Source organism: Callospermophilus lateralis, chromosome 5, assembly GCF_048772815.1.
Source record: "Callospermophilus lateralis isolate mCalLat2 chromosome 5, mCalLat2.hap1, whole genome shotgun sequence".
NCBI classification, from domain to species: domain Eukaryota; kingdom Metazoa; phylum Chordata; class Mammalia; order Rodentia; family Sciuridae; genus Callospermophilus; species Callospermophilus lateralis.
The window spans coordinates 57,365,790-57,387,230 of NC_135309.1; positions in this window are offsets into that span (position 1 = coordinate 57,365,790).

Genomic DNA, 21,441 nt, shown 5'->3' on the forward strand with positions numbered 1-21,441 from the left:
TGCTGTAATTGTGTAAACTCAGGTCCCATGTCAAATAGAAATTTCTTTTGCCATCCGTTATCAGCTATCTGAACTGTCAAAATATGATTGTCACATCTGCTGGCTGTGTATTGGCCAGGTTGGGATGTGAATGTGGTGTTGTTACTTTAAATTGATTTTCTTAATGCTGGCCATAAGCGTGCCCATGTGCACACTCGCAGGTCTTTTCAGTCCTTTTAACAAAGCTTGAACTGTGTTGACATTTGTCCCTAGGCAGCAGTGTCCATTCAGAGTAGGACCTCTGCTGAGGCTTTTGTTGGAAACACTTAAATAATCTCTTTTTTCTTTATTTCTTTCTTTTTCTTTCTTTTTTTTTTAACAGAGTGTTTACCAAATAAGATTGAGACTGTATGATCCTTTTGACACTGCAGCTAACGAAAGTTATTAATATTCTGTGGGCTGCAGAGCAAGAATCTATTTAATGGTTTCAAGAATCATTCAAATCCCAGGCACAGCCTTCACTGCAGCTTTTTATAGATAGAAAAGGATATCCAGCTCTGTGTGTGTGTGTGTGTGTGTGTGTGTGTGTGTGTGACATTGCAGAGGACGCTGGGGGTAGATAAAAGCTCACTGTATTATGTCTCTTTCTTCATTTCTTCACAGACAGCTAAAGGAGAAGCTGGCTCTCTTGGACTCAGAAAGTCATTAAACTGCCAGTGCTTGTGAATGAACATCAGAAGGAAAGATGATGCTCTCCATTTTTATTTTATTTTGCTGAAAATGGTGACATTTAAATAATGATACATAATCTCTTTTTAGGCTCAGTAAGGACCCTGCAGGTTTTCAGAATGTTGCCTGTGCCTCCTTAGGGTGCCAGGACCTCAGAGTTTCCAAGACATTTAGGGAGAAAACCCGGGCTCTAAGTGCACCTATAAACATACATAATAGCCAATTTACAAGAGAGACGAGTCAGAATGGATATTCATGTGCCAGCTTGTAGTACAATTCAGCTTTCAATTCTGAGACAAATTAAATTCATTCTTGTGCATCCTAGTGGTAATGTACAATTAGCTTTCAGAAACTGTAATATATTTTCCTATCATATAGGAGCCTGTGGAAATTTCAAGGGTAACCTCTCCAGTCCCCTTAACAGTAATCTTAAGTGTATATCTCCAAAGTTACATAAATCAAACCATTTGGTAAACCGTGCTGTAACCTTTTTAAATATATCTCCCTGTTAGTTTAACATCATTATATCCCATTGTGATGAAAATGGACTTTCTGTATCCAGCGATAATGAAAATAGCCACTTTATGCAGTTGCTGCATGCAATTATCCCAGCTTTTCTCAGACTCTAGAGAAATCTAAGCTAATTGCTTTGGGACTTTTCTTACATTTCCATAAATTCTTTGTTAATTTTTCATGAGTAACTGTTATTGCAGTCGCCCTTAAAGTTCCCATTGTATTCAATAATGTAAAGAAGTCATTTTGGAAACAGAAGCAATTTGCTGGTGTCCCTGCCAGAGCTGGACTACTTTTGATCCCTATGTATTCTCAGGTGAGGTGGATTTTCACTCTCTTTTTCTCTCTCTTTTTGATACAAGCTGTTCTTCATCCGAGTTTACTCAAAGCCAATCTAAAAGCAGTCCTGTGTGGTGCACGACCTTGTCATTATAGGACATGAATTGAGTTTGCTTTATCTGACAGTTTGCTCTGGAATTGCTTTTATACCCACTCATCAACCCCAAAGACAAAGAACTGTGTTTTAAGTGATAGAGGAGCAACTGAATGAGCTAGGTTTCCCAGGGAATACTCTGAAATTACCTTAGATGTTACATTTGATTTATTGATTGTTTCAAACCCAGAGCCACAATTTCTGTAGCTTCCAATAAGTGCGACCCAAGAACACCTCAAACACATTGCAGAAATTTTCGGAGATTTTTCAGCCTAATTCTCTTCCTTGAGGCCCCTCCAGTATGAGAGCATGCCCTCTGGATCCACTAAAGGAACACAATCTTTCCTCACTTGTTCTTAGGCAGGGCTGCAGTCCGCATAGACAAACCTAGTGCTTAAGACACTGCAAGTGCACACATGACGAGAGAAAAGTTTAGTTTTGATTAACTTATCCAAATTAGTGATCAGAAAAATCTAGAAAGACACTCTCTTTCACAATACACACAAGGCTCGTGTTGTCCAGTTTTTCTATTCAAGATTTATTTCAAGTCTCATGGGAGACGAGAATCAATTCATCAATCCTTTCCCAAGATTTGTGCAGATTGCTGTATGGATGTGATATACATCGATAAAAAAAAAAAAAAAAAAAAAAAACGGCATGGAGAGAGGGCAAAAAGGAGTCACCTGCATCTTGTCATTACTTTGGGCTTCTACAGTATTTGGTCTTTGTGAGAAGCAGCTAGCTTTGGGGAAGTTACTCTGCCACTTTCAGCCCACCATGAACTCTTGGTTGGCAGCTTTGAATGACTGACTTCTAAGAAGAGCACCTGCATTCCCTGTAGTTTATAATCTCTTCTCCAACATTATGAGAAGGAACTTGGCTATATTTAGAGCAAATCACAGAGTGGCTAGACGACACCATACATTTGGGCACAGGAGTGGTCAGCGTAGCAGTTCTTCCCACATTTGACCTCAGAGCTGACCTTCCATGGTGGGAAGTTAATGAGCTTTCCTTGATGCGGGTTTTTGTGTTATCCACAGGTAGCTTTGGCAGCCTTGGTGGGAAAACTGCCCATTTGCAAACAGGCTCATGTATCAGCAAATGACCAAGGAGACCAAACCCAATGGGAGTTATTCACATTGTCTAAATCCATTCATGCTCTCTTAGGGGAAACAGAATAAACAAACATTTTGGCAAGCAAGAATGAAACCTGCTACTTCCCAAGGTCATAAAAGCAAAGTTCTTGAAGACCAGTATCTTTTAGGAGTTTTCCCAAGGGGTAATTGTTAACTCAGCAGGCAGTTCAGGAAACATGTTTTAAGTTAAAAGGAAACTAAGAGAGTGACAACATTTAAGATAGACAGAACATTTAGTTTAGTATTGAGAAATCCTAAATAGTTCTCAATCTTTGGTGAAGACTAGCCAGTCACTGCTGGTACTGCAGGTGTTCTAGCTTCTCACAGGTGCCCAGGTTCATGGAAGCCTCAATTACACTTTCTCCAAATCACAACCCAGGAGAGAATGGTCTCTCTTATCTTCCAAATGGCATTAAAGCATTCCTTCTTCAGCAGTTTTGCAAACAGTAATATCCTTGGCTATGGAAATGTGTATCAGCTACACTGTATGACAACAACTGTTATGTCATTTAAGGACATTATCAGGAAGGGGCTCTGAAGTCCCTGATATTACCAATTTGTCATTGAAAACTCAAAATTGGATGAGTTTGGAAGTACTCTAACTCAGAAATAAGAAAAGCTGGTTATTGAACAGGATTTTTTCTTAACAATGAAATTTGCATAAAACAGTTCCTTACACGTTTGCAGTCCCTCTTGTTATTCTCCTAACCATGTCCTAATCCCCATTTTATAGGTGAAGAAACTGATGCTCAGGCAGATCAACTCAATTATCCAAGATAACATACTAAACAACAGAGGAAGAATTCTGGCCCTCCTATCACCAACACTGTTTCCTCCACACCACATTCAAGTGTCACCTCTTCTGTGCCCTTTTGACCTTTAGCCTTGACCCATCCTCACAGAATTGTTTACATGGCTCTTGGTCTCCCACAGTATTATGTGTGAACTTCCTCCATGGTAACTATAATCCTTCATTGCAGTTTTTGTTTGTGTGTTGGGTAGACTCTGGGTTCCTGGTGACAAATGTCCTCCCCTATTCAAGTTTGTATTCTCAACACTCCCCAACCTGCAATAGCTATCCTAGGCACATATTGACTGTAAGATGATATTGATGCAAAATAAACATAAAAAGTTATCAAAGTACTCACATAGATACGTGAAAATTAAACCAACAATGAGATCTGACTGTTTAACTACCATGTCAGTGGAAGGCTTTCTATCACAGAGTGTTTTCTAGGATGGGTGCAGGGGACAGGACTCTAATTTGTTCCTTTGCATCAAAATTAGAACAATTTAAAGTAGTTTTTCATCAATACCTACCAAAATTGTTAAATTCCTGCTCTAGACATTTGGCCTTCAAATATACCTGCAAAAGGGTACAAAGGCATGCAGAATATTTGACAAAGTATTATTTATAGTGGGAAACAAAATGAAAATGTCCTCAATGGCTGCTATACTATGGATCTGGAATGTCCTCCAAAACCCAGGTGCTAAAGGCTTGTTTTTCAGCTGGTTGCTATTGGAAGGTGGTGGAAATCTTTAAAAAGTATGGCCTATTGAGAGATTTTATACCCATTTATGATTTCATACCCATTCCTCCACTATGCACTCCTGCCATGATATCCTGCCTTACACAGTCCCAATAACAGTGATCCAAGTGAGACCAAATAAACCTTTATTCCTTATAAGTAAATTGCCTCAGATATTTTGTTCTGGCAACAGAAAGCTGACTAACACAATGTCCTTAAGAGAAAGTGTTGAAATTGTATGATACATTTTACTGTCAAAATATCATCATCTGAATAAGACATTGCTCAAAAAAAAAAAAAAAAAGAGACATGGAAAGATATTTATATTATGTAGAAATATCTAAAAGACAAAAATTAATAGTCATGGCTGCCTCTAGGGAGTGGGGAGGTTATGGGGGACTGAGTAGGAAAACTCTTTCCACTTTATAGTCATTGGTATATTAATGATTTTGTAACAACCATATTAATTAGATCACAACATGCAAACTGATGTGAAATTAATGAATGACATTTTATAAAAGTCTGTATAGTGTCTGTTTCAATGAATGCCTCCTTACCCAATGGCCTATAACTTTTTAAGAGACAATATGATATTCAAACAAACACCAAGAGATTCAGGATCAGAGAAATCAAGAGTGTTTTTCAGATTCACTACCTATATAAACTTATGAAAATTATACCTAACTTATCAGCTCTTTGTTTCATAATGTGTAAAACACAAAATATCACTCACGTCATAGGAGTAGCATGGGGGTCAGTGAATTAATAATCATGAAACAAGTAACTCAGCAACTGGCAATACCAAGAATTAGGGAGGGGTCCCTAATAATTGATTGATGCCTCATTCTCTTTGACTGCCAAAGGCAGTGACTTTATTTATCAGCCTTCTCCCAGAAAGCAAATCTAACTAGTTGATTCTGCTACACTTAGCGAACTACAGAAAAAAAAAATCTGGACATCAATAAAGGAGGACTAAGAAACAGCAGGGGATAAAGAGGGTCTTGGGTTGGCAGTGAACTTCACTTTTACCCCAATGGACAAAGACTCTTGTTCACTTCCTAGCTGAGAAAGTTAAGAGAAGCAAATCATTACAAACTAGGGTGACCAACTCATCCGGGTTTGAGCACTGACAGTCTGGCATCTGGGGATCCCCCTCAATTCCAGACAAAGAGAGACAACTATATAGTGAACTACAGAAAAGATCTGGAAATCAATAACTTCACCCTATAGCTTCCGTGACTGGCCGAATTAGCCCCACCCCCTCCCTGCCCCAAAGGCCAGCTTCACCTGGGCTAATCCTGGCCCTTCCTCCGGAGGAGTTTCCTAGACTGAGAGAGCACCAGGAGAGCCGGAAGGGGCCCAGTTAGACTCTTCCCAGTCGGGCAGCTTTCCCAGCAGGACCCGCACGGCTTTTCTGAAGCCAAGCAGGGTGCCCAGGGCCTCATTTGCATGTGAATGCCCTTTCAGTGAGCTATGATTTGGTGGCTGCTAGGCTCCCAGCTCTGGGAACCGACGGAAAGGTTTGTGTTTGCTTGCGAATGCCTGCCATTCTCTTTGCTTTGCTATCTGTCACCTCGAATGGTGAGGGTTAGACAAACAGTTCCTTGATCTGTTTAAAGGAAAACTACCCCTGCCCAAACAAGGCCGACTCGGATTTTCTCATCCCAGGGATAATGATAAAGAGATTGCACTTTGGCCTGTGAATCCAAATCCAGGGGCCTATTGAGGGATTGAAAGAGAATTCACTTTTCCTTAAAAGTGGTCACCAAATTAAATGGAGAAAAGGCTTTGTTTAGGTTTGGGTTTGTTTTCCAGCTCCTCAGGAGCCTGAGCTTTCCTGTGCTCTGACTGCCCAGGTCAGCATCCAGAAAGCGCCTCCCTCACAGCTGGGCCTCCATACTGCTTTCCTGGCTGAGTGTAGGCCCAGGCATTATGCTGTCTCCAACACCAGTCAACTAGAAAGCAGGCATTCCTGTGTTCCTGTGAGGAGAGGGGAGAGGGAAGGAGAACAAGCCAACTTTTAGGCTATGACAGCGTCCCTCCCTGTAAACAGCTCCAGCTTGCTCTGAGAGCTACTGCACATCTACAACTTCCCTGGTCCTAAACTCCAAGCCCAGGCTGCGAAATGAAATGCCGTGTGCATCCGTGTGTGTGTGTGTGTGTGTGTGTGTGTGTGTGTTCTCAGAGCCACCATTATTTTCTGTGACTAGGAATCTTCAGTGCCGCCACGCAAGAATGGCGCTTTATTTAAAGATACTGCGTTATGTTAAGCAGACAGTCTGTCATTATTTAGCAGCCACACTATACTGTGGATGCAGTCCTGTTGTTTTTATTAAAGGGGTTGTCAGGATCTATAATTCACACATCATTAAGCGCTTCATTAAGAAGACAGCAGCCCTGTGGGCCCTAAACTTGTAGCAGTTTGAAGACAAAGCAAGTAAACACTCTTCCTTATCTGAGCCAAGGAGACACCACCCCTCCCCCTTCATCCGTGGGAGTGTCTCAAAAAAAAAAAAAAGTGCTGTTTTCTAGGAAAAAGCTTTTTCAAACTCTGGAGCATAAATGTGTAAAACATATTCACTTAAAACTGATTTGATTTAAGTTAAAAGCATTACTTTGCAATGAGCTGCGCAATCCCACATCATCCATCAAAACCAAGCCATCACAGGCGGCAATGTGCAGTTCCTTAAGCATTTTCATATGCCCTCGCCTTTTTGTGGAATAAAAAGCAAGACCATGAAATACACAGAAGGGAAAACATCAAAAAATTTGTACATGGTGCATGACATGGTATTCCTCTGACATGGGTTTTACTAAGCATCATTTATATAAACAATGGAACCAAATCCTGTTTTCTTTCATGATGCATGTTTTCTCAGCGGTAGGATGGCAGATCTTGAAATGCAATATGGGGGCTCTAGTTTCCTAGTGAAATCATATGGTTGGTCTGTTTCCTCAAAATAAATGTGCCATATGGAACCAGCCCCAGGCCAACCCTAGATCAATCTGAGAAATAGCTCAGCTTGTGGATTCAGCACTTCGCTGAACCAACCAACACAGCCAATATAGAGGACAGTGTTTTTCAAATGTAGCCCTGATTATTTCTTCAGACCCTTTCTACTGGGATCTATATGTTAGATGGCTCTGAAGTGTTTTTTTTTTTGTTGTTGTTGTTGTTTGTTTGTTTGTTTGTTTGTTTCGAAGACTGGATTCCTGACTAAAATAATGTGGAAATGATTATGATTGGACTATCTTGACTTTTTTTTTTTTTTTTTTTTTTAGCCCAATCAAAACTTCCCTGTTGCTGTAGTTTGAATGTATCCTGCAAAAAAGTTCAGGTGTTAAGCTAGACACAGTGGTGTACATCGGTAATCCCAGCTATGCAGGAGGCTGAGGGAGGAGGATCCTAAGTTTCAGGCCAATCATAACAACTTAGTGAGACCCTGTTTCAAAATAAAATAAAAAGGGCTAGGGATGTACCTCAGTGGTAGAGCACTTGCCTCTCATGTGTGAGGCCCTGGGTTTAATCCCCAGTACAGCAAAAAAAAAAAAAAAAAAGGAGGGGGTGTGGATTATGGGTGGGTTGAAAACTTAATCCACAAATTCATATGTTAATAGTTTGGCCATGGCATCTTTCCAGGTAATTAAGATTAGATGAATTTATGAAGAGGGGACCCCCTAGGATGACATTATTGACTTCATGAGAGAAACAGAGCTAACCCTGCTCTTTCTTGCCATGTGATGTATCTCCACCATGCTATGATGCAGCAAGAATGCCCCCACTAGATGTGCTGCCATTCCCATGCTCTTGGAATTTCCAGCCTCCAGAACTGTGAACATTTAAAAAAAATAAAACAAAACCCTTTGTTCTTTTTAAATTAGCAAACCCTGGTGTTCGATTATAGCAACAAAAAGCTGATCAAGGCACCTGTCCTTATTGCCTTTTTTCTTAGAGCTGTACTATAGATACTTATCTGAGACAAGGAGACACTACTGTTCCCCCTTCACCCATAAGAGTGTCTCAAGAAAGTGCTGTTTTCTAGGAAAAGGCTTTTCAAACTCATTTTTTGAAGCTGTACCGTTACTGGCTAAGTGAACTATACCATAATAGAGTTAATATGTAAGTATACCATTCGCATTTATGCTTCAACATAAAGAAAATTTGCATAGGGATGGAGTACCAAAGAGGCTGCTGAGTGCTTGAAATCATACCACCTCAACAATTGTTGAAACAGTGATTTTCCACGTGTGATGCCCAGAGCAGATCAGCTGCATCATCACCTGAGAATTTGTTAGAAATGCATTTTCTCAGAACCTACCTCAGACCTATTATATCAGAAAGTCTGAGATTATGGCCCAGAGATCTGTGTTTTAATCAGCCCCCCCACCATCATTTTGATGTACATAAAAGTTTGAGACTGGGCTCAATGGTGCACACTGTAATCCCAGCAACTCAGGAGGTGGAGGCAGGAGGATTGCAAGTTCAAGGCCAGCCTCAGCAACTTAGTAAAACCCTGTCTCAAAATAAAATATAGAAAGGACTGAACATATAGCTCAGTGACTTAGTGGTAGAGTGCCACTGGGTTCAATCCTCAGTCCAAAAAAATTAATTAGAGCACCACTGATGAAGGCCAGTATTTTAACTTGCCTGGAAAGCAAATTCTGAGATGGGGATTCTCTTAAGAAAGTGTTCTGTTAAGAATGTGTTCTCGGGCAGGAGTTGTGGCTCAGCGGTGGAGCACTTGTGAGGCCCTGGATTCTATCCTCAGCACCACATATAAATAAATAAATAAAATAAACGTATTGTGTCCAACTACAACTAGAAAATGAATATTAAAAAAAAAAGAAAAAGGGGGAAAAAAAAAGACTGTGTTCTCCATAGAACTCCCTGTAAAGAGGGAGTGGATCAAGATGAAGAAGGGGCAGGAGCCCAACAAACATGTAAAATCTCAATAAAAGTCAAGCTTTGGCCTAATACACAGGAACACAAACCACAGAGCAGAGCTGCCTCCTCTAGAGATGAGAAGCCAACTTTATCAATATAAGCCCTTCTTAGACACAGACTGAGGAAGAGGGATATCTCCCATCAGCCAAGGGCAGCTCTCTGGAGAAGGAAAAGTTCATTGTCATTAGCAGCCAACACAGTCACAGTAGCTTAGGGCTGGGGTGGTGCTTTGATTTGAATGTGTCCCCCAAAAGGTCTGGAACAGAAACTTGATCTCCTGTGCAATTATGTTGGGAGGTGGAGCCTAATGGGAGGTGTTTGGTTCACAAGGGCTCCACCTTATGAATGAGTCCATGCTGATTATAAAAGGGCTTGAGGCTGTGAGTTTGACCTTTTTTCTCCCCCTCACCTCTGTCCCTCTTTCATCCTCTCACCTTCCACTGTGGGATGATACAACAAAAAAAAATCCCTCACTAGATGTTGGCACCTTACTATTGGATTTCCCAAACTCCAGAACTGTGAGAAATAAATTTCTTTTCTCTGTAAAGTACAAAGTCTGTGGTATTCTCTTATAGCAGCATTAAACAAAAGAAGACAGGGGTCTAGGTGAGCACTGCTACCATCAATACATAAGATCAGCTTCAGAAATGTACATGTTCCACTGCCTTTACTCTGAAACACCTGGAGAAGAGCTCACCTTCCTTCCACTCTCAGTACACCTGACGACATCCAGCATGGGAATATGAAGCAGGAGAGAGCTTCAACTCCAGTCTGTCCCTGAATAGTCACCAGAAACTTAATCGACTTCAGTCATCTTTCAGTAATATTCACATTGTAATAGACTTAGTTTTAGGACATGAAGTCACAAGCCTCTAGAGAAAGTCTGAGAAACTCCTTGGACTCGCTGCTTTCATATCACCTGGATTTTGAAAGCCCCATATCTATTTCTCCATTTGTAAATGAAGGCATCTGCCTTTTTTCTGGGGTACTTACCCACTTCTCACTGCATGCTGGCCTTGCTGAAGCTGCAAATCACTGGCTTGCACTACTCATGTCTTGCACTACATGAGGGATTGGGATATGACCCATTCTGGAGTTGACGGATCGCTTTTCTTAAAATTAAAATCCTTCACAGATGTGACTGAGTCTTGAAGAAACCCTTTATCGGTTCTGTCACCCAAGCCCCCAGAAGATGATTGTTAATTCCTGTACAACCTTCCAGCCTCATACTCTGCCAACAAATTTCATTTTGCTTAAGTTAGGTTGTTTCTTGTTGCTTTCAAACAAAGAATGCTGACTGACACAGGTTCACAGATTTCTTGAGTTTATTCACTTTAATTTTTAAAATTCTGTTACAAAATTCTATTCACATTATTATTACTACATAACATAGGATACCAATACCCGGTGATATAAAAGAGCCATTTTAATATTCTCATAAATTCAGTGAGTCAGGACACAGCTAGGCTGGTTTATCTCTGCTCCCAATTGTCTAAGACATCATCTTGGAAGACTCAAGTGCCTGGAGTGAAGGGAGGGACTGGAATCATATGGAGATATTTTCTGTGACATTGGAAGCCAGAATATGGATAATTCAGAGGCTTAGTGTGGCTGATCTTTGGACCATAATACCTCCCTATGGCCTTCCTATGTGACCTATGCTTCTTTATAGAATGGCTATAACTTTTTCAGTTATGGCTCAAGACTCCAAAGCAAGCAATCAGCTAACAAAACAGAAGCTGATTTCCTTTTATAACTTGGCCTCAGAAATCACATGGCTTCATTTTCTATGCATTCTGTTGTGTACAAGTGAGCTGTAAGTCTACCCCAGAATTAAGGTCAGGTGATAGTTTTCACCTCTTGATGGGACAGGGTAAGTAAATTTGTTGACAAGTTTTTAAACAGTCATAATAAAGCACATAGAGCAAGTACTTATTCATTGTAAGTATACAGCTAAATAAAGTTTAAATATGTACCCATTCAAAATATCTATCAAAATGCAGAACTCCAATACCCTTAAAGTTTCCCTCATGTCCCTTCCAGTCAATACCCACAATCCTTTCCAAGAGTGACCATTGTTCTGATTTCTATGGCCATCAATTAGTTTTACCTATTTTTAACACCATTTAAACTGAATCATGTTCTTTCATGTTTCTTTCCCCACTCCCAGCCATGTTTTGAGTTAACATTTTGATTGTGAGATTCATCCACATTGTTGTGTGTGTTAGTAGTTTGTTCTTTGTTATTCCTGTGCAATTTTCCATTATATGACCTGATTCTTTTTATCCATTCTCCTCTTGAGGAAATTGAATTATTTTCAGTTTGGAGAAGTTATAGATAACTTAGAAATCTAAAGAGCCATTTTTAACATTAAAAAAAAAAGTGTTAATGAACCCCTTTGTGTTCTACTACCTATTGATTTAAAAGGTACATAATGCTAATAAAAACCAGTTTTATGACCCCTATCATATTTTTAATTTCTTCTAATAGCATATGCATACTTAATATAGACATATATCTACATTATTCTTCACATGGATAACACTTAAGAATAGCATGGATTCGGCTAGGCACAATGGCACATGCCTGTAATCCCAGAGGCTCAGGAGGCAGAGGCAGGAGGATCGTGAGTTCGAAGCCAGCCTCAGCAATTTATCAAGGTGCTAAGCAATTCAGTGAGAGCTTGACTCTAATAAAATACAAAATAGGGCTAGGGATGTGGCTCAGTGGTCAAGTGCCCCTGAGTTCAATCACCGGTACCCGATCCCTCCCAAAATAAAAGAATATCATGGATTCATGGACAACTTTGCAATAATCTGTGCTTCCCACTCGTACCCTGAGGGTATGTGGCTATAAGAGAAAGAATAGCAGCTATTGGGAATTCACCCTTGAAATCTTTTACATAAAAAAAAATAGATGTTCTTTTTCCATTCCTCTAGAGTCATAAACTATAATAATCATACCATCCGTTTGTTATGCTTCCTTCCAACTCTCTGAATTAAAAGTTTTTATCCTGCTGGTACAGGTAAGCCCAGGGTTGTTTAATACTAAATAGAGTTATATATAGCAAGAGTGGCTACTTCTGTAATTTCAAAAATAGGATCAATTTCATTTTGAATGAAATTTGCATTTAGTGCATTCAAACTAAGGTAACACAAATAAGAGACGAATAAGAATCTATTTGGGAATTATAGTAATTCCTCCTTACCTGCTCTTTTGTTTTCCATGCTATAGGAGTTCTAAATAATGTAGACATATGTCTATATTAAGTATGCATATGCTATTAGAAGAAATAAAAAATGTGATAGGGGTCATAAAACTGGTTTTTATTAGCATTATGTACCTTTTAAATCAATAGCTAGTTTTAAATTACACACCACTTCTAATAGCACAGTGAAATTTCTTACCATTGCTCCATGCTGCCTGGATATGGGTCACCCCTTTGTCCAATGTCTCCACTTTATATGCTATTCACTTGTTAATCACCCAGTGTCCCTCTTGATTATCAGATCACAGTGCTTGTGTTCAAGGAACCTTTATTTTGCTTAATAATGGCCCCAAAGAGAAACCATCAGGTGCTTCATATCATCTCACATCATAACAAAAAGGTGGATGAGTACAGTACAAGAAATTTTGAAAGAGAAACCTGTATTCCCTTTTATTACAGAATAGATTATTATAATTATTCTATTTTATTATTGGTTGTTTTTAATCTCTTACTATGCCTAATTTATAAATTAAACTTTATCAGAGATATGTACATATATAAGAAAACTCACAGCATAAGGGTTCAATACTGTGGGCCAGGACTTGGAATGTATCCCTGATGGGTAAATGGAAACCACTCTATTTTTTTTGAGAATGACCTTCCAGTATTTGGAACTGTTTTTAGAGGCACCCCCACCACATTTTTCTCTGCTCATTATATTGAGGTTGACTCTGACTGAATCACTGAAGTGAGTTTTCTGGGATGTTTATTCCCTCCCTCTGACATTTTCTCACCTTTGTATCTCACTACTTTTCAGGCTCTTTATCTTTGAATTTGGTTGTTTTAGAGACCTTTAACCCCAAGACAAAGAAAGCTGTAGGAACAACCCTTGGTCACATCTCTTCAGCTTTTGCTTTACCACTGTTAGAGTTACTCTAGAAGGGAAAGAATAAGAAAAACTGTAGAGGATGTTTTATGGAACTGCACACAAAGAATGCTAAATAAAATGGATGATGTTATATTGTATACTTTGATATGAACCTAAGAATGCCAGGGAGAACTTAATTGATTGATGATATGCCAAAGATCCATTTGAATTGTGCTAAGCTCATTCATTTTAGTTTTGCTGACAATCTGAACAGCATATTTGTTAGCACAAAGTCAGTCTCTGGGTAAATGTACTGTCAGCAGTGATATTGTACAGTCTTTTGAGGTGAGATGTGAAAACTTCTGTGAACATTTTTTAATGTAAATAAATCTAAATTTAAAAATTTTTAAAGTCTTCTCCCTCATCCCCTATTGACATGTGTGGGCAACTGATAAGCTATCTCTTTCTCTTTAATCATTTTGTGACTAGTTAATGTTAAATGTTACCATAGTCTCCAGGGGAACTACTATGGGGAAATATCTATATTATATACAAGTGTGTATGGAGATATATACACACACACACACACACACACACACACACATATATATATATGAAGTATTATATATATATATATATATATATATATATATATATATATATATATATATATATATAAAGTATAGTGATATAAGGAACACTAATATGGGCAAACTCTTTTGCTGACAATAAAATACAGACAAGTACTTCACTTTGACTCTTACATACGGGTCACAAATCATGATACAGCCTTGGTTTAATTCATCAAAATACGCTTGCTACAAAATTGCAACTAGTGCAAGTATATCATTAGCCTTCATTTACAAACAATGGCTGTGTTTTCTTCTCCCTGAATCACCTCAAGATTCTATTCTATTTTCGTGAATTGGCCCTTAATCTTCCACTGATATGTTTATGTTATGCAAGGTCTGACAAGAAGAGATTACTGAAATCTCCTTATTTTTCTTCTAAAGAGCCTCATGTATGATTACTGCATTTGCTCATCAGAAAATAATGTATGAGATTGTTCTAATATTTCCCATTAAAAGGGATGCATAAAAGGAGATTGGGCTGTTCCCCAACTTCTCAGCTGCGTCCCGACAATCAACATACACATACACACACACAAAATCTTGCCTCTGGCCTCAGTCTTAGCTCAGAAGTATAATTTCTGGGAGAGTTTAAGCCTAATGACATTAGTTATGTTGCCCTTCACCAGGAGGAGTAGCCAGGGAACATGTTTGTTGTGTTTCCTGATATAACATTGATTTGCCCATTTTTATGTGGTAAACCCATGCCTGGACAATTTCTCATACTGTGGAAAATGTGACTTGATATCCCTAAATATCAGCTAGCAGCTCTGGGCTTAATTACTGCAGCTTTGATGCTTGTACCAAATTTATAGTTATGTTGATTTTGAAGTGTTTTCAAGATGCTCAGCAATTGCACAAAGATACTTGATTATAAAAATCAAGGAAGCTATTCCAGCACCATAAATAATAATAAAATGTAGCATTTTTGCTTTGTACCAACAAGGTAGAAACTACCTGAGGCACGTTTGCACATTTCAAAGATTTATAGATCTTAATACTTCAAAGGTTTATTCTTTCAATAGGATGTTTTTAAATACTTAATGTAATAAACTTTACTAGCCTTGGCGGGGGACTGTATGAAACATATTAAGCAGAAAATAGGAATGCCTCTGTGTTTTCCTATGTGTTTTAGTTTTACCCCTTAACTAGAGAGTGCCTTGGCATCTTGGAGATTAAATACATATATATTCAAATATCTATATACACATATATATACATATATGTGTATATGTAATATATACATACATATATACGTGTGTATATAATGCATATATAATGTGTATGTATATATCTATATCTATATATCTATATCTATATCTATATCTATATCTATATATATATATATATATATATGATGCCATACAAACTGTTTATTCCAATATTATATTCAAAACAGGCTCCCTATATGAAGATCTTGATTGGGTGAACATTGGTTCTTACATTTCTGAGACCAGATGGCATATTCAATCTTTCCAGATTCTTTGCTTTCCTTGTTTCCTTGTTATTTTCCTCTTTAAATTCTTGAAAACTCAGCAGATACATCTATGGTAGAATAGGTCCTGGGGAGATTTTCAAAAGACACGTACAAAACAATATTAATGACTTGGGGAAATGACAATTTAATAATGTTGAACAATGATGTCACGATGTAAAATTGTTTCTTTCCTGGATAAGGCTGTCTATTTACAAGACATGCACAGTTTCCCATCCCATTGTTTGAGCCTTCCTCAAAACCCAAAGAAATTGCTCAGGGTTTGTCTTGTTTGGGAATCATCAATAATTGAACTAAGTTTGGAATCTGGCCTAAAAGATGTCAATTATATTCTCTCTTTCACTAGAAATCTTTTTATACTGTCTTTTATATATTTTTTATTGTTAAATTTACATATGGTAAAATTATCCTTTTAAATGCACAATTCTATGAGTTTTGGCAAATGCATAGACCCATGTCACTATTACAATGAAGTTGCAGAACATTTGCATCATCTCCCTAAAAAAATTCCCTTATACTACTCCTCTGTAGACAATGTTTTCACCCCTAACTGCTGGTAACCACTGATCTGTTCTTCACTCCTATAGTTTTTCCTTTTTGAGAATGCCATGTAAATGAAATCATGTAGTATGTCATCTTTGAAACTGGCTTACTTTACTCGTTTTAGCATAGTGTATTTGAGATTAATTCATTTTGTTACATGTGTCAATAGTTAATTCCTTTTTATTACTAAGTAGTATTTCATTGTACTAGATTACCACAATTTGTTTATCCATTCCCAGTTAAGGGACATTTGGGATTTTTCCAGTTTAAGGAAATTATGAACAAAGCTGCTATAAACATTTGCTATAAACAGAGGTTTTATTAGTCATTCCATTGGGAAGAAGTAAAATTTCAGCTTCATATGGGAAGTGTGTATTAAACTTTGTAAGAAATCAACAAACTGCTTTCCAAAGTAGCCATGCCATTTTGTATCCTCACCAGCAATGTATAAAAGTTTTAATTGTCAGGCACCTTTGCCAGTTTTTGGTTTGTTTTTTAAAAGTCATTCTGATAGGAGTGTAATGCTAACTTTTCATGGTTTTTGTTTAATATTTCCCTAATAACTAAAGGTATTAAGTTTCTTTCCATGTGTTTATTTGCCATCCACATATATTATTTGGTATTTTCAAATTTTTGTCCACATTTTAATTAGGTTTTTCAATTATTATAATATAGTCTTTTGAATTTTTTTTTTTTTTCAGTGCTGGGGATTGAACCTAGGGCCTCACACATGCTAGGGAAGTGCTCTATCATAAGCCACATTCTCAGCCCTTAGAGTCTTGAGAATAGTTTTACATATTCTGGACACAAGTTTTTATTGGTATTCATTTTGCAGATATTTTCCCCCAGTGTGTGGCTTGGCATTTCATTCTCTTATGTGTTTTTAGAGGAAAATAATTAATAATTAATATTTCATTTAAATAAGAAGTTCCAATTTATCAGTTGTTTTTAGAGATTGTGCTTCTGGGGTCGTATCTAAGAATGGTTTGCCTAACCCAAGATCTAAAAAATTTTATTCCATGGTTTCTTCTAAAAGTTTATAGTTTTATATTTCATCTTTAGATCTATGATACATTTCTAGTTAATTCATGTAAAAAGTATCTCGAGGGAATTTGAACTAGAAGATCCAGAGGGAAGTTTGTCAACTGATAAAGGACTTCTAAATGTATGGTCTATTTTTAAAAAATATTTTTTTTAGTTGGAGATGGACACAATATCTCTATTTTATTTATTTATTTACTTTTATATGGTGCTAAGGATCGAACCCAGTGCCTCACACATACTCTACCACTGAGCCACAACCACAGCCCTAAATATATAACTTTAATGAAGATTTGGATGTGGTACCATGTTGTACAAGCTTAATAAGTAAAAAGAACCAGAAATGACAAAGACCATGTGACATGAGAAGTGATAAGTGTCAATTTGGGTCTTTAAATTTCTAATTCTACTTCATCTTGGCCTGTCTCTCCTTTTCCTCTTGTTTTTGTATACCCATGAGATTGCCTTTTGGAATCCTTAAATTATCCCTTTCTCTGTTTTCCTGAGTGAGCATTAGTGGATTTCTTACCTTTGGCAACAAAAGAACTTTTGATAGGACCAACTTTATATCCAGTATGATAGTCTTAACTGAAAGTGTGTATTTGTGTGTATGATTTTAAAAGTACAACTCAGGCACATGAAGAAAAGGTGTTTTATTTCTTTTGTCTATGTCCCTCTTCTCTAGCACCCCAATATTGGCTGGGAAAGCATCTACTAAGTGTCCTGCCATAGTTAATTTTAAGTAATTGGATAATATAAACTACATCCTTCTTTAAGTAATATTGAATAAAAATGCTACTCTCTGAGATAACCTCTCTCTTCTTTTCTGCAGAACAGGGAACTGGTTGAAAGGTTTGCTGACCCTGGGGCAGATGAGATGAGTCAGATTCTTCTGGTTTGAGACCTCCCCTGTGTCTGGTAAAATGACCTCACCATCTGGATGCTTCCAGCCCCAATGCCATTTATCTGTAACTGGTGGGTCTGGCCAGCTGGTCTCTCAGCTTAAACGAGCCTAGTTCTAGACCCCTCTTAGGTTTGCCAGGTCCCATCCAGCCCCAGCTTGAGTTGTCAGCTTTACATCTGTTATCACTGAGGCACCCAATCTCCACGCGAGTAACACTATCTGACAGACTCCACCATCACAATAAGCTACTTCCCAGTCCTGCTTTGCTCTGTAGGAACTAAAGGAATTTGAGCCATAATTCCCACATACATAATCCTGAAGGCCATAATTCTAAATGCTGAAATTCTGAAAGATCAAAATCGAAAATTCCAGAAAATTTTGGAAAAAATAATTTTAAAACATTATTTAGAAGATATAACTTGCATTCATTTGTAAGTGTAAATATTCAGATGTGCAAACAATAGTGTGATTTTTAACAGTTGTGAGCAGATGATTCATATTCATAAAGAAATATTTCAAAAGGCAAAAAGTGTGAAAGAATATCACTAAGGTTGGTAATTATGTGCAACCAACTTAATAATTGCAGTTATCTGAAATACCATGACAGGCAACCTAAAGTCTTCCAAGATCAATCAAAAATTACAATGGGTCTCAACTGCATAGGCTAAGAACTTCAAAGAGCTAAGATCTAGAGAAATTTTATCTTTCTTAAATGCAGATATAAAAAGGACATCTCTCCATTTATTTAGGTTTCAATGTTTTTATGTACACACATACAATGCTTACATACAAAGTCAATGTTGTGATAATGCACTTTTTGTTTTTCCTTTGGTGTTGGGTTTTGAACCCAGGGGTTCTTTCCACTAAGGTACATCACCAGCCCTTTTCATTTTTATTTTGAGATAGGGTCTCACTAAGATGAAGAGGCTGTCCTGAGTTGTCTCCTGAGTTGCTGGGATTACAGGCAACCACCACTGTGCCTAGTGATAATGCAAAAATAAATTTACAATAAAATGAATTAGAACTTTCTAAAAATCTTTACACAGTGTACACCTCCAGTATTGGAAATGATATGAAGATGAAATAGCATAGCATGTTGTAGAAAAATAATGCTGAAAACTTAGTGAGGAAAGAAAAATAAAAGAAAATCCAACATGAGAAAATGTATCAGACGGATGGATCACAAGAAACTGAACAGAAGCCATGTCTAAGAGATGGCCAGATTCACAATCATTGAAAAGCTGATTTTTTTTCTTTTTCTTTTAGGGTATTGCTCTCTTCAAAGAATACTTTCACATTCATTTTCAACATGTACTGCTCTTTTTGAAATTCTTGTATGATTCAACATAAGCCAACATAAGCATTCCCTATTAAATCTTCTCATTTTCTGTGCCATGCTTCCATGTTGTTTTGGTTACTGGGAAATTTATCTCATAATCACATATGCACCACAAACTTGACAGAAACTATTAGAGATTGAACAGCAATATCCTTGTGTTAAGTGTCTTCTTATCCTACCATGCACATAATTATTTTTTTAACCAGTCAATAAGTTTGTTGGCTTCTTCAGGCAATGTGGCTTTAATTCATTGAAACCTGCTGTAATTTCATCAGCTGGAGAAATATCAATGCAAATATATGCATATGCCCTTGTGGTTCAGTAGACCAAACCCAGGGCCTCACATATGCTAGGCAAGCACTTTACTACAGAGCTACATCCCCAGCCTGGCACACTTTTAAATACAAGTTTTTGTTGTTGTCATTTCTTTTTTTTTTCTTTTTGATCTTTTTTTAATTATTATTAGTTGTTCAAAACATTACAAAGCTCTTGACATATCAAATTTCATACATTTGATTCAAGCAGATTATGATATGGCTAATTCCTTCCCCAGAATTCGGCTTTCTATGCCTCTTATGTACCCCATTACTCTTTAGGGGAATTGCCATTTTCAGGATTCTGACTTTCAGGATTTCAAAATTTGGATTTTTAATATTTTGGGATTGTGATTTTTCCATTTTTAGGCTTTAGGAACTTTGATATTTCGGGATTATGACAATTGGAATTGTGTCCTTCTGAATTATCATTGTTACCAAAACCAAGGATAGCTCCAAAGAGATGGCCTTCAGAATTTCTTTCAGTACAAGTTTGCTGTAGCACTATGTTTACTTGCTGTGGCTTTACTTCTAATGAAGTATCAGCTTTTGGCAACCTCCCCACTCTTCAATAAGCCTCAGAAGGGGCAGGTAGGCAAGACATCATTTTAATAACTCATCTTGGGGCACACATCTATTGAATTCTCTCTCCCAATCTCTCCTGGTTCCTCCAGACTCTCTGGGCCTGTAAAACAGTTGTCTTCTTCCCATCTGGCCCTCCATTAAGAAATTATCTGTGGTCTGGCTCATTAAGTATGGATTTTCATATGCTAAAGTAAGAAGACAAGGGAATTCAGAAAGTATCTTCTGAAAGCAATGCCTTAGTCTTCAAAACTATTGACTTACTTCAAAATCATATTTTTGAATGTTAAAAATTGATATTACCTGAGTTCCCAAGTGTATATTTTTGACACCTCAGGCAGAGTAAGGCCAAGGTCAAGTGCTTAGAGAAACTAAAGAAACCACATCAAACAATTTTAAACTATTAGCCCTGCCACACCCTGCTCATAGGGCACCCGCAGATAGGCCCACCACACATGTACAACAGAGTCTGAAGCTTGGCCCTTCTTATTCTCAATTTAAATCCCATTTACAGGGGCTGGGGTTGTGGCTCAGAGGTAGAGCACTCGCTTACCATGCATGAGGCACTGGGTTCGATCCTCAGCACCACATAAAAATAAAATAAAGATATTGTGTCCACCTATAACTAAAAAATAAATATTTAAAACAAATAAATAAATAAATCCTATTTATAGACTTCTATCCAAAAATCACAACTTCACTCTGACAAAAGCCTTGAAATGTTACTTTCACTGTGGAAAGTATATTGAAGAGCAGACAATGGGAGAATTAAATTTCATGGTACATAATAAAACAATCTTGATTTTTTCCTTCATCAACCTATCCCATAGGTTGGCATGATCGCTACTTGCCAATCTCTCTCTTCTTCCTCAAGTTGTTGTCAGTGCTATGGTTTTTCTGGGTTCTCTTCTCGCTTTTACTAATCCCCTGCCTGGATTTCAAACGATTTGGAGAGTCACACCATGCCCTTTCTCTTGTGAATCCATATAGTCACCCTTAGCTGCTCCCCATTCTCTTTAATTTGCACATGAAAGAGCCAAGATCAAACAGTCAGAGTCCTTTCTGGACAGTTGAGGAAAGAGAGAAAGTGTGCCTATTACATGTTAAAATCTTTGCTCAGTTATGAGCATATACACACAGAGAGGAATAAACACATACATAGGAAATTTTTTAAAAAGACATTTTGTTTTCATTATGTTATCATTTGTGTCTATCTTTGGATTGTGGGATTATAGTTGATTATTATTTTCTTCC